This window comes from Erythranthe guttata, chromosome 10 (genome assembly GCF_056151865.1).
Source record: "Erythranthe guttata isolate IM_541 chromosome 10, IM_541, whole genome shotgun sequence".
Lineage (NCBI taxonomy): Eukaryota > Viridiplantae > Streptophyta > Magnoliopsida > Lamiales > Phrymaceae > Erythranthe > Erythranthe guttata.
The window spans coordinates 13219978-13234086 of NC_142542.1; the positions used below are offsets into that span (position 1 = coordinate 13219978).

A 14109-nucleotide genomic window follows, 5' to 3' on the forward strand; every position below is an offset into this window, starting at 1 on the left:
AGAGAGATTCACGTGGGTGGAGGTGTGAGAGAGAGAGAGACTCACGTGTGATGTTGTTAGAAGAGGGGAGTGATATGAGGGATTTGTTCCCTCATTTTCCATAAATAGTTATTTTTATATAAATATTAATTGAGGGCATTTATGTCTATATACTATTATTTTAATTTCATTTACATTATTTTTTGAAGTCAAGGGACTTATACCTATATTTATCTAACAATTTGGATCCCTACCTATATAAGTATGGAATAAGGAGTGCCTAGCCAATTTCCCCTTTTCTTATTTGCAAATAAGTTTGAATGAGGTGGATTTATTTGGAAGACAAAAAAGTTGGATGTCCCTATTTCATGGATTTATTTGGTAGACAAAAAAGTTGGATGTCCCTATTTTAATTAAGTGCTCTTGTCATAGACATATTTGCTATTTGTTCTTTCTTTATACCGTAGTTCTTAAACTACTATAAAATAAAGTTCTATTTTTTTCTTAATAAGATATCACTGCTTATATATACGGAAAATGGTTATATATTAGCATTTTGGCTTGTCAATTTATATGATTTTTTTATGACGGTTTCCAAATTTCTCAAAAATTTAATTATAATTGTATTTTCTCTTTAAGTGATTTTATTTCTAATACAGTCTTTAGATAAGGTGTTGAAGAAAAAAAAATCATAATAAAAAAGTAATCGCATAAGAAAATATTTTTCAGTAAATATTACAACTTGATTAAAATAATAATGCTAGAATTTCGAGAGAAAAAAACTTCACCAAAAATAGATTAAATGAAAGAAGAAGAATAATGATAACTGTTACACTAATCTTTAAAAGTTTTTAAGTAATGAATATGAAGATTTTGTTATACACTATGCTACATCGAAATCAAGCGAAATCAATATGATCGGAAATCTACATTAACATAATACTAAATCATATCACTAATTTATTAAATATTTATTTATAATATAGCTTAATTTTAATGAAGTAAATTATTCATAAATATAGTATATATAAATAACTAACCAAAATCATAAACCAATGTCGTCATAAAAATATTTAATAAGTCTTATGAAAAACAAATATTTTGATTATTAATTAATATTTAAACTAGAATTGGATAGGGCCGCGCGAACGCAGCCTCCTCTATCACAAATTATGACGCAGGCTCGACCTCTTGGGCCGACCTTACACTAGCACCCCTCCATAGTCAATGGAGGTCACCAGCACCATAGGCCTTAATTGTCGGCTATTGACCCCGTCCAGGTAAGTAAGATTTTTACTCAAATTTCTTCTATTTATAAAACTCAATTCTCACCATCTATAGTTTATTCTACCGATGTGGTACAAGTGTGACATACCTTCTTTAGCATTTTTCATCCTTCCTAGTAATTGAATTACTCCCCTAAAAGCTTAAGAAAACTTAAAACCATACAAATCCTTATTACGATTCCGCCAGACCTTCTACATGACAACCGTCACCAACTGAAGAGTAACCGTATCCAATTTCTGGTGTAAAATTCAAACCGAGCCCATGCCGACACAACTGAAATATCATCCATAATGGCAAACGAGGGTTGTTGCCGAATCTCTCTCATTCCTCTACAGAACATAAAAGTATGTAAGCTCGTTTCCACCTCAACACCACACCACGGGCAATATTGATCAGTGGTAAATTTTTCTCCGAAACAATTCGACTTTGGTTGGTAGAATATTCGAGCAAAAGCGCCAACGAAAAATTTTGATTTTTGGCGGGACCAATAAATTCCAAACCATTTTCCACTTGTGTTTTGCTACTCCGCTAACGGACCCAACAATATCCGTTCTACGGGCTTCGAATGCAAATTCCCTAGACAACAACCTGTGATAACATGATTTCACAGAAAAACGACCATCCTTAGAATGGTGCCAAATCCATCTATCCTCGGCCAATAAATTTCCAATAGTCATCAATTTAACTTGATCAGAAATTTGAACTTGAACGATTGGACGATTTCCGAAATGCAAATTAACCCTCCAAAAGGAAGCACTGCGTGGATTTTACAAATATCACAATATTATCATGATCACATCAATGTTATTGCTATCAAGAAAAGCCTCTCCTAATGTTAGTCTAACAAAACTTTCCTATCACGTGGCATTGAGAAATTAATATATCACTTGGGTGAATCGGTTCTACTTTCGGTTAGCCACATCTTTCTAGCGATTCACATGCATGATCAAATGATACAAAGTCTTGGATAAAAATCTACAATGCCCTTGTTGACGATCCTTTGATGTTTCACAAGGTCTGATTCCTAAAGAGTAAAAGACCCTCCAAAAAGAGGCGCATGCTATTTATTAAATACTTACGGCGCAACTGCATGAATTTTAAAAGTACAGTGCGCTTATATTTATTTCTTCGGCTCTAAGTTCATAGTTGGGTCTTTTTCCTATGTGGGATACTTATCTATACTTACTTTCTTGCCTATTAACAAATTTGAATATCTCTATTTCCAGTAGACAAAGTAAAAGTAGCTTTCCCGTAATATCTCTATCTTTATTCCTACTTCCTCAGCTTTTTTGGAGCCTTAACTTGCCGCTTGGATGAGGACCCATTCTTCCTACTGCTCTGTAGCTGGATCGGGTTATTGACCAAGATAGAGTCATCACAATATAGAATTGGAGTTGCTGCTCTAACAGCGTGACCATCCCTACTCGGGATAGAATTCTCCTTCTGGGCTCCAAAGCTGAAAATATTAATCCCCCTCTGATTTCCACCAGAGGCCGAGCCATGTCCTCTATACATGTTCCTTATGAGATATTGGATATCCATACGGCATCTGTTCCCCAGGATCAGCAAAACATTCCTCATCGAGCAGGATAATGAGTTTCCGCGTTGCCGATCACACCACATAAGAAACAAAAGTTCGGCAATCCCTCATACGTAGAAGCCCTGCTTGGCATTCAGAAGTTCGATAAATGCCCCTATCTTGTTTCCGACCGGGAGATTATGCACATCAAATTGAGTTCAATCAAAATAGAGGGATTTCACACTCGGCCAACTTTACGTAAGTCATAGCTAGTTTTTTGGTATGCATATTCTCTTTAATAATTGCAGAACGTTGATGTTTGACATAAAAAATTGACCTAGAAAAAATTAAACTAGAATTAATGGGGCTAATTCTTAAAGAGAAAAAAACCCGCCAAAAAGAGGCATATGCTGCTTGAAAAGCGGCAAGCACACGGTATTCTTTAGTAAAAGGCGAAAGAATAGTTCGCTATGTGCTTACCGCGCATCTGCGTGAGTTTTAAGTGTGTTGTGCGCTTGTATTTATTTTTTCGGCTCTAAGTTCATAGTTGGGTCTTTTTTCCTATGTGGGATACTTATGTATGCTTACTTTCTTTCCTATTAGCAAATTTTAATTGTGTGTGAATTTCAAGTTTTAACCTAAGAAGAAAAGTAACTAAACTCTTATTTTCTTAATTAAACTTAATCAATTGGTAATTCGATTGCAGAGCGCACTGGTTTTAGATCAATCATAATAATGTTGGGGTAAACTGAATTTACTAATGAATGAAATATTGCATATTTATCAATTCAGACTAATTTATTGACATCAAAATAAATTTGAAGAATTTGTTTGTTGAGGAAATCATTCGTACAAAGTAGGTGTTGGAATCAAACACTTCAGATATAAATTACTACTTTCGGAGAAATTTTGAGGTTTTTTCAAATTGAAAAAATAATTTTAATTTCTTTTCGGAAACATTGGAAAAAAATAGAAAACCGAACTCCAAAAGTGATTGAAAATTTATTTCTAAATCGATATTTTTATGTATACATGAATCGTCGAAATTCGAATATTCTATTTCTTTGACATTGTGGTAAGTGCTAGTAAGACCAGACACGCAATGTTGAATCCATAATAATTTTTCTGGTTATTCCTTATCGAAGGACGGAAAAAAGAAAAAGTTAAACCAGTATAGTTTGAGGATGTGATAGTGAAATACGTACCAGTTTGCCAAGGCTGTTGTGTGCATAAATTTCCCAATCATCGCCGCAATCAATAAAGTAAGTGTTGGGAAAATTGGTTAAAAATTGAGTCATGAACAATTTTTTATCAAGGTTATTGTACGGTCTAATTGAGTATATAAATGAATTTTGGATTAGAACCAATTTTGTGGTGAATGAAAAAATTACTAGTCCAAAATATAAGGAAAGTGGGATTTGAGTTATCCCACATTGGAAAAGTAGAGAAGTAATGAGCTGTATATATATCAAAATATTGGGATGGGCCAAAAACATTAGGTCATGGGTTATTAACCCATTGGACCCTTATTACTCGAAGCCCATCTCGATTGGTCTGACTGGTTTGAATTGGTGCGGCCGAACCAATGCAAACCATTCGGCTCAACTCGAAATGGTGCAACCACTCCCAATTGGCTCAATTCGAAATGGTGCAACCATTCAAACAAAAGGTACCTTTTTACTCCAAAAGGAAACTACTTTTCGAACCTTATAAATAGACCATAACTTTCCCACAATTCCTTACTTCAATCCAAAAACAAGCCTACTACATATTAAGCCTACCCTTCACAGATTCTCTCGAAAAGTTCTACACAAAGTACAGTTCGTCGTACTTGGGATTTGGAGTGCTCCTATTCCAAGTTTAGCCGTTGTATCTTGGGAGACGATTTCCATTTAATCCGTTAGCACCGTTGCGGGGAAATTTCGTCTTAAGGACAGAGTCAACTCGCCTCGGCTAATCTTTCCGTATTTTCACTAATTAATTTGTTCAACCAATTTACTAAATTCACTACCCGTTTTATGTATCGGGACCAACAATCTTAAGACGAAAACTTTGTGATTTAGTAAATTGTGTTTTCTGCACACGTTGGTAAACGAGATGGAGAAGAAGATAGTCTGCCAAAAATCAAGAAGTTACAAAATACAATTGGAGAAAGTTCATTTTCGGACAGAACATGAAGTTCACATTCTTTCCCATTTTCGAAGGTGTTAAAGTCCGAATATGGCAAATTAACATTTCACAAAAGTTGTAGATAATCAAGTTAGCTTTCCAGAACATGTTAAATTGTCACAATCGGAGATCGTACGAGGAAGTTATGATCAAAACACGAAAGGGTGGCAGAACTGCCGATGCACCTTTTCATGAAAAATACAACCGTTCGTGACCAATGCAACTCGTCGCATATTAATGCATCACCAATGTCCAATGCACGAAATTTTGGTGAAAGAAGACTGATTCGAAGATCAACAATGAGGTTTTATATTATTTTGATTCATGAATATTATTTAATATTTTTTTGGTTCCATTGTAGGTGCAAATTTACAGCACACCTATTCCGACTTCGAGGCTTATTTTGATCATGATCCAGTCCGAATCTCAGAAAACGTAAAAGATAAAAGTTGTAGAAAAGTTTGTTGGCTGTTCGGATCATATTGAATCAACAAAATCGGACTTGGGACTGAAGAGATATGAATAAATCATTCAGCACTGCCATAATATTGACACGATTTGGTGCTACCCACAAAATTTTGAATTGACGAACATATAATATATCGGGTACGCTTTTTAATTATAAGATATCTATTTGTGAAATATATTGATAATACTATATGATATAATGGTGGATTATTGCATGATAGTTTAATTTCTATGTGGAATCATGGTAAACCATATACAATATATATGCTTAATGGATATTCATTATGTTTGTGTATGTACATTAATAATAGAAATATTTTTATCCTAAATAAAATAAAGTGATAGTGTATGTGCTAATTATTTGAATAAGTTTATCATAAACTGCATGATAAGTGCTATACTAATGACATTTCTCATGAAAATGCAATATTTATTTGCATAAATTGCTTATAGTTTGATATGGGATTAACTTTCTCCCAATTTTCATTTCATGTGGAACTGTCTGGTTGATTGATTTTCGAATATGTGAGTACGTGATCTTATTAACGTTTTTATTATTGTCATGATCGATTAGACTTGTCTCGTATATTAAGTATGAATTACTTACTAAGAGGAATATTATTATACATATTATTATTTGCGTAAGCCATACTAATTCCTTAGAATTGTGTTATTGCATTGACATGCATTGATTACGTGCTATAGAATTTTTATCAATTCATTATGTTGGACATGAATTTATTTATGCCATGAAATATTATTTTCAAATTTGATGCTATTATATACTAGTGTGTATACTATGTATATGTTGATATAATATGCTTGATATATTGTTTCTTTCTATGATCAACTAGTATGAAAGACGTGCTCACATGTCAAATATTATGTTTATTATAATATTGATGTACATATGTTTTATATATGAATCATACTACGGTTTAATTAAAAGCATGATTTGAAATAAAATAGAAAGAAAGAGAAGCTCAATTCATGAGAGCACATGAGTAGTTCTTGTCTCAAGAACATAAGAGAAGATCAAATTGTTGGTTCGATTTGATTTTTTGATATCACATTTACAAGGTGATGATCTACAATGTGAATGGATGGGATCGGATTTTGATTTTCAAACATCCGAAATAATTGTAAACAACAATGAATGCTTTGTTGAAATAAAATTCGAGCAGTTTACTTAAGAGCTCGTTTTGTAGAATTAAATCGTTGGATTTGGCTGAATTTTGAACGGCATGTTTAGGACATACAATCCTAAATTATGAATGATTAAAATTAGAATTTATATATTCTAACTTTAATGTTGAATAGTGGAGATCAACCACCATTTGAAGAGATTAATATTCTCTTGTTTATTGACAAGATTTAAGTATCTTGACGAGTTTTCTCTTTTGAGGAAAAAGAAGAAATCTTATTATCTTAATTGTTGACAAGATTTAAGTATCTTGAGAAGATTTTTCTTGTTGTGCTTTCTTGAGAGAAAGAAAAACAATACTTTGTAATTAAATCATATTGGTGATCCAAAATATTTTTCTAACTAAAGAAGAAATGTATTTTGTTACATTGTATCCTTATTAATAAAATAAAAATAAGGATTTCAAAGCATTTAAATATTATGTGAATGAAAGTTGGAAAGTGCCAACTTTGACAAATGAATTAAAAATGAGAACCAAAACTTCTGGAAAAAGTTTATGGATATTATATTGATAAATACTAGAATACATACTCTAGAATTTGTGGGGGAAATTAGATATCCCGAGCTACCACGTTAATATTTAGAAATGTGGGGGTCTTTAGGCCCTAACCACATAAATTAAATATTCCGACCTAACCACATTAATATTCAGAAATGTGGGGGTGTTTAGGCAAAGGTAAAAAAAAAAAAAAAAAAAAAAAAAAAAAAAAAAAAAAAAAATATATATATATATATATATAAAATAAATACCTAACTTAATATACAATGCCTAGTATAGTTAAGTGAATAAAGTACTTAAGCATATTCATTGAATATGCAAATAATGATTGTGCATAAGATAGTCATTCTTGATGCAAATTACATTATATTTTTCTTGTAAAATAAGAAAATAAATAAGTTCTAAATAAAAGAACTTATAAATGTGTAAGTGGTAAATCATCAAAGTGATGAACAACCAAGTTAATATATGTGTGAGTGGTAAATCATCAAAGTGATGAACAACCAAGATACAACAAGATGGCAAAGAAAATCAATACGTTTGATTTTATTGACTTATGAGTTATAAAATGAACGATGGACAATTATTGAAATATTGTCTACATTGGAAGAATGTACGTGGAAGTTAGTTTGTCTTCTTCCAAGTAGTAAACCATTAAGGTTTAGATGGACTATTCAAAAGAAGAATTAAAAGGGTGGTCCAATAAAGCTAAATTAAATAGCTATGGAAAATCTTGATTATTTATAACAAGATATTGAAACTCGTTAAGTGATTCTAAAGTAATATTTGATAAAATTGTGTTATCAAGTAGTTCTCGTAATAACGAGTGTGGCCAGTGTGTTTATATTAAAAGCACATGGAAGTATATGTCCATAGACGACATTATAATCATGAGATAGTGATCATGATACTATTTTGAACGTTGAGAAAATATTGGAAAAGTAAAAATAAAATTTTTGATGTCAAAAGACGAGGGTCTAGAGGATGTAATCTTATAGATTAAAATCACTAAGACAAAGATAGTCTTATTGAAAGTCTCATGTTGAGACACTACTAGAAAATTGATCTAGTTATCTAAAGACCAAGGGTTTACCTTGCCAAAAATAATGATGAAGAATGGTTCAATTACAAATATTTTTGGATAGTTTGGCAGCATAATGAATTGCAAACTAGTAAATATGTAATTCCAAAATAAATAATCATTCAATGATATTATAAGGGTTCTTAGGTAATCTAAGTATCGTCTTTAAATGGATTACATTAAAGAAAATATCCAATTGTATTAGGAAGGAACATTGGATGTATGAGTCCACTAAGATTATGTATCTTGGAAATCCTCAAACAAAATTGAATAGCTCGATTCATGGTCGAATTCGAATGTATAACTTGAGATAAGGTTAGAAAAGAAGTTGAATAAACTTCATAAAATTATTGGACGATGTTCCGTGTTGGACTAAGTCGGTGTCTACAATTATGAATAAATTGTGATAACCAATCGGTTACGTTAAGGGCACAAACGACATGTATAATGGCAAGTATCGATACACTCGTACACATAAGACCATTAGGCAATTGATCTCAAAGGAAATAATATAACATTGATTATGAAAATCAATGGTTAATAGCGGATCCGCGACTAAAAGTCAACTAAAGAGATCAAACATATTGCCTGTCTAGGGGAGTGAGATTAAAACCCATAAATTAAGGACAATCTTGGTGGTAACCCAACCATGCTGACTGGAGATCCCAAGAACTGGTTCAAAAGGGACAACTAAGCTAAGAAAGTTCAGTGATGCACTAAGGAGTATATATTCCTATGGAATAATATATTTCCAACTCATTCCCTGATAGACATTAGTGCTACCTGCAGAAAGGGTAAAGGATAAGCTAACGCTTTTAATGATTCCAAAACCTTATAACAAAAGGTGAGGTATTGGCAGGATACCTTTAATAGGAGATCACCTATGTAAGTGTATGAAGTGAGGGCCGCTTCAAAAACTTGACAAACACTTATGAATCCAAGATGTGTGTCCATGGCCAAAACGGACACAATCATGAGAACTAAGGAAATGTGAGAATAGTATTGTGTGGGTTGCATTGTCTTGGTTTACACGAACGGCTGACAGTTCAAGACATCGCGTTCACTACTCAGCCTAGTAAATCCGATGTAACTCCACTACGGAAGGTTCAAAGCTATATGCTACCTATCCCGATGCAATACTATTCGCGGGAACTCTAGAGAGAATCGACGCCCTCGTTTTCATTCATGTGGGGGATTGTTGGGAAAATTGGTTAAAAATTGAGTCATGAACAATTTTTTATCAAGGTTATTGTACGGTCTAATTGAGTATATAAATGAATTTTGGATTAGAACCAATTTTGTGGTGAATGAAAAAATTACTAGTCCAAAATATAAGGAAAGTGGGATTTGAGTTATCCCACATTGGAAAAGTAGAGAAGTAATGAGCTGTATATATATCAAAATATTGGGATGGGCCAAAAACATTAGGTCATGGGTTATTAACCCATTGGACCCTTATTACTCGAAGCCCATCTCGATTGGTCTGACTGGTTTGAATTGGTGCGGCCGAACCAATGCAAACCATTCGGCTCAACTCGAAATGGTGCAACCACTCCCAATTGGCTCAATTCGAAATGGTGCAACCATTCAAACAAAAGGTACCTTTTTACTCCAAAAGGAAACTACTTTTCGAACCTTATAAATAGACCATAACTTTCCCACAATTCCTTACTTCAATCCAAAAACAAGCCTACTACATATTAAGCCTACCCTTCACAGATTCTCTCGAAAAGTTCTACACAAAGTACAGTTCGTCGTACTTGGGATTTGGAGTGCTCCTATTCCAAGTTTAGCCGTTGTATCTTGGGAGACGATTTCCATTTAATCCGTTAGCACCGTTGCGGGGAAATTTCGTCTTAAGGACAGAGTCAACTCGCCTCGGCTAATCTTTCCGTATTTTCACTAATTAATTTGTTCAACCAATTTACTAAATTCACTACCCGTTTTATGTATCGGGACCAACAGTAAGTGCCTTCTAATCCCGATGCATTCTCTTTATCATTAACAGGAGCCTGATATGACTAATAAATTTGCGGTCCTGATGAAAATGACCAGAGCGGTTTCATCGAACCAACTTCCAATAGATAAACAGTACCATCCAAAGCAGCCACTAATGCAGTATCAGGTTCCCTGATTTCACACGAAAATAAAATAAAATCGGCTCAGATGAATATACAGGAAAAAGAGATCCCCATTTTGAAGAGCAAAAAGAAGAAATGGGCAATTTCAGTTCCTTCGACAAATGAATCCATCAATCTGTGGGAGTCGGCAGTAATTTTTAAATTTTTTTTTTGAGCCATCGAAACAGCTGGTGAAAGAATTGAAACAAGAAATACTACTGCTCAAGATAAGAATAATCTATTGATCTTTCATGTGTATAAGAATGCAGTTCGAAGAAGAAAAGATTCCCCCAACTTTGCTAACAGAAAAATTACGAGTTCAACTATCTCTAAATTTAGCCTGACGAACTGCTATATCTCATAATCTCTAAAATAAACTCTTAAATCATAATAACAAATAGAAAAATAAGGATGCAATCGGTGTAAAAAAAAAAAAAAGAATAATAATAATAATCCAACAAACGCAAAAAAAACCAACAAAAAAAAAAAGCATAAAACTGTTGTTCCCAAAAGAATTGGATCGAATGGACGAAATTTGGTTCTAATTTTCACCTCTAATATAAAAGCTAAGGTCGACTTTACAGTTATATATTTGTTTGTAAATATCAAAATTAAAGTAATTGAAATAAGTGTTGCCCGGATTTCTGCTTAGGGGTGTAAATGAGTTGAGCCGGCTCGACAAAAATTCGAACTCGAACTCGAATTTTCTGACAAGTCGAGCTTTTCTTAGTTGTTTTTTTTTTTCGTTTTGAATTTTTGGCCTCGAACTTTACGAGCATCAATCCAGAGCTGATAACATTCAACAAGAGTTGGAGGATATTGAAAGATATCGTAAGCTTAACCCAGATAATGGAATTGCACAGGCAAATGAACACTTCTGCTATCTACAAGAACAACTCAGCTATTTGACAAATCTTTTCGAAAATATTCAGAGATGTCACAGTCCCAAACCACATCCAACCATCCAATTTGAAGACAACGAGGTATTTACAGATTTTCGTATGAACGACAAGGCTCAATAAAGTACGGACAAACATATAACGTTAAGTTAAATGGTATGCATTCTTTGATATTACAAATTACTATTGATAATTTTTTTGTAGTATATCACATAATTCTTAAGCTACTCTAAATTTTAAATAATATTTTTTCTTTTTAAAATACACTTTAAAAAATTTTCTTTTTTTTGTAAATAACGTATGTTTTATAAAACTGTCACCAGATAATTTAATTAATATTTATTTTGGGTGGATTAAAACAAATTTTCATATTATAATTTCTTATTAGTACTCATTATCATACACAACTATCAAAATACTTTCAATATTTAAATAATATACTATTCAAAATTAAGCAGATTTGTTTAACTTCTTAATTTGATTTTTGATTAAACTTTGGAGGATGTGATACATGTAATATTATTGTTTAGATCAAAATAATTATTTTGTAAAATATATTTATTTTTGTATTAATACCATTATATCTACAGTAACATATGGTAAACCATATATGAATGGACAAATTTCATTTCCCCCTTGTACTCTAATTTCGAATCACTTTACCCCCTCATAATCTTAATTGCATTGATTCAACCCCCTCCCCGGCACTTGTACAATTGCCCCAAGGCAACCATCTTCGTCAATTTTCACGATTTTGACATTGAGGCCATTTGGCAAGGTCTGAAAATTACACAAATGCCCACTCACCTAGGTTAAATAGTTTGCATCCTTTTTCTACTTCCCTCTTCCATCAAATTCCCAGATCACTTTCCCTAGAAAAAAACAAATCAGCAGCTTTCTTATCGATTTTTGGTTGTTTTCTTCCACAACAAAGGTACGGCTGGAAATAGTTCACCACAATCAGAAAGTATGGGCTCAAGTAACATGAGAAGAAGCAGGAGTAGCGGGAACTTATCCACGAATTTTAATGAAAATAGAATCAATTGCTATGGTAAGTTTTTTAAGGTTCAATATGCTTTCACAGAGAATATGTAAGTCCTGCAATTATCCAGTGAGTCACTGTGATTTTTTCCAATGGGTCGATCCTCCTTTGTGTGAACGAGCTCGAGGTTGTGGTTGTATTATCTACCAAGGGATGCTAGAGCTTAAGAAAAAAACGAAGGGCTTCAGCAAATGGTTGAACACTTTTCACGTGCAAATAAGGAACTGAAGGCAAAAAGTTTAGAATTGAGACTGAAAACAAAAGAACTTGAACAAACAATTCACCATTCCTGTAATTTTCAGACCTTGACTAACGGCTTCAAGATCAAAATTGTAAAAATTGATGGAGAGGGTTACATTAGGACAACTGTACAAGTGCATGGGGTAAATCGATGCAATTGAGAGTCGAGGGGATAAAGTAATTCGAGGTCAGAGGACGAAGTGTGAAAGTGCAAATTGCTCTCAATAAATTTATATATTAAATTAAAGGATGAAATTAAAAAGTAAGTCTTTTTATTGTTTATGATAGATGAAAGGAGGGGCGTAACTAAGGCACCCCGAGGGGGGAGCCGCCCCTCCAGGAATAAAAAGAATGATTTTTTTTGTTAGTTTTATATTTTTATTTATATATTTTAGTCTATTTGTCCCCCTAAAAAAATAAAAATACCCACTCAATGCATTTTTTTTTTTTAATTTAAGGAGTTTTAATGGTGTATATGCTTATATTACATTAGCTAGACTTTAGAATTATTTTTGCTTTTCAAAGCATTCAAAGAAAAAATCGGAGGCACTGCTCCGAACCCTTGTAGGTCCCCCCTCCTCCCCTCTACACCATCCCCCGGCCCCCCACCCCACCCCTCAAACGCTCCCTGGATATGCGCCCTTGAATGAAAGTATTACAAAATGAATGAGATAAAACTTAAATTATGAATTATTATCGATATTTTCTTTATGGCATCCCCGTGTCTTTTGTCTAAAATATCTCCATAATATATTTTTTATCAATTCCTTCCATTATACTCTAACTTCATCAATATTGCACTTTGACCTCGGATTTGAACAAATATATCACATTAACCCCCATTTTCATAATTTTTTTAAAATGTTTTTTTGTTCTAAATTTTTTTTTCGCCCGGTATAAAATGGCAGACTGAAGCCCCTCATTTTTTTGCCCGAAGAATGGCTCTTTTTGTCCTTGTAAGATTCGATGATTCGTCGAACTTCTTCTGGATTTTGAGGCCAAATATCATGTTCTTGATTGGTGGTTGCTTCAGAGATGACCATACATGCGCTAACGTCACAGATGGTGGTCAATTCATGTAATTTCTTGATTAAACCCTCTTTTCTATTCTTGAACGCCAACTTCCTTGATTTCTCATTACTGATGAGTTCCACTTTGTGTTTCCCCCGACCCATCATTATTGAACTGATAACTCAAAAAATTTATTTCATGAAAACACAGTAAAAATTAAGGAAGAAGAGATCAGGAGAGCAAAATTATGGAGAAAATTGTCTGTGGCGAACGAATGTATTTATAGATGTGTGCAAAAACATGGTCGGAGAGAGAGAGAGAGAGAGAGAGAGAGAGAGAGAGAGAGAGAGAGAGAGAGAGAGAGAGAGAGAGAGAGAGAGAGAGAGAGACAATACCTCGGGAGAATGACGGCGGCGGGAGAGGAACGAGAGCAAAGGGGTTTGAGAGATTGGGAGAGCTCACCGCGGTGGTTTCGTTAATCGCCGTATCGATCGATCGTGGAGTTGCGAAGGAATATGATATTCGTTTCGGTGTAAAATTTCAAGTTGGTTTTTCTTCTCTTTCGGCTGTGATTACTGATTACGATAAAAT

At 33.5% G+C, this 14109-nt stretch overlaps 2 non-coding genes across 2 annotated transcripts; both read right to left on the bottom strand.

Moving 5' to 3' along the window:
* Positions 1 to 1112: 1112 nt before the first annotated feature.
* Positions 1113 to 1267, bottom strand: LOC148767571 (U1 spliceosomal RNA). The gene has a single exon (XR_016034136.1). It is a non-coding gene; the product is annotated as a U1 spliceosomal RNA (small nuclear RNA).
* A 1887-nt stretch (positions 1268 to 3154) lies between these two features.
* On the bottom strand, positions 3155 to 3274 carry LOC148767572 (U5 spliceosomal RNA). The gene has a single exon (XR_016034147.1). It is a non-coding gene; the product is annotated as a U5 spliceosomal RNA (small nuclear RNA).
* Between the last annotated feature and the right edge of the window lie 10835 nt (positions 3275 to 14109).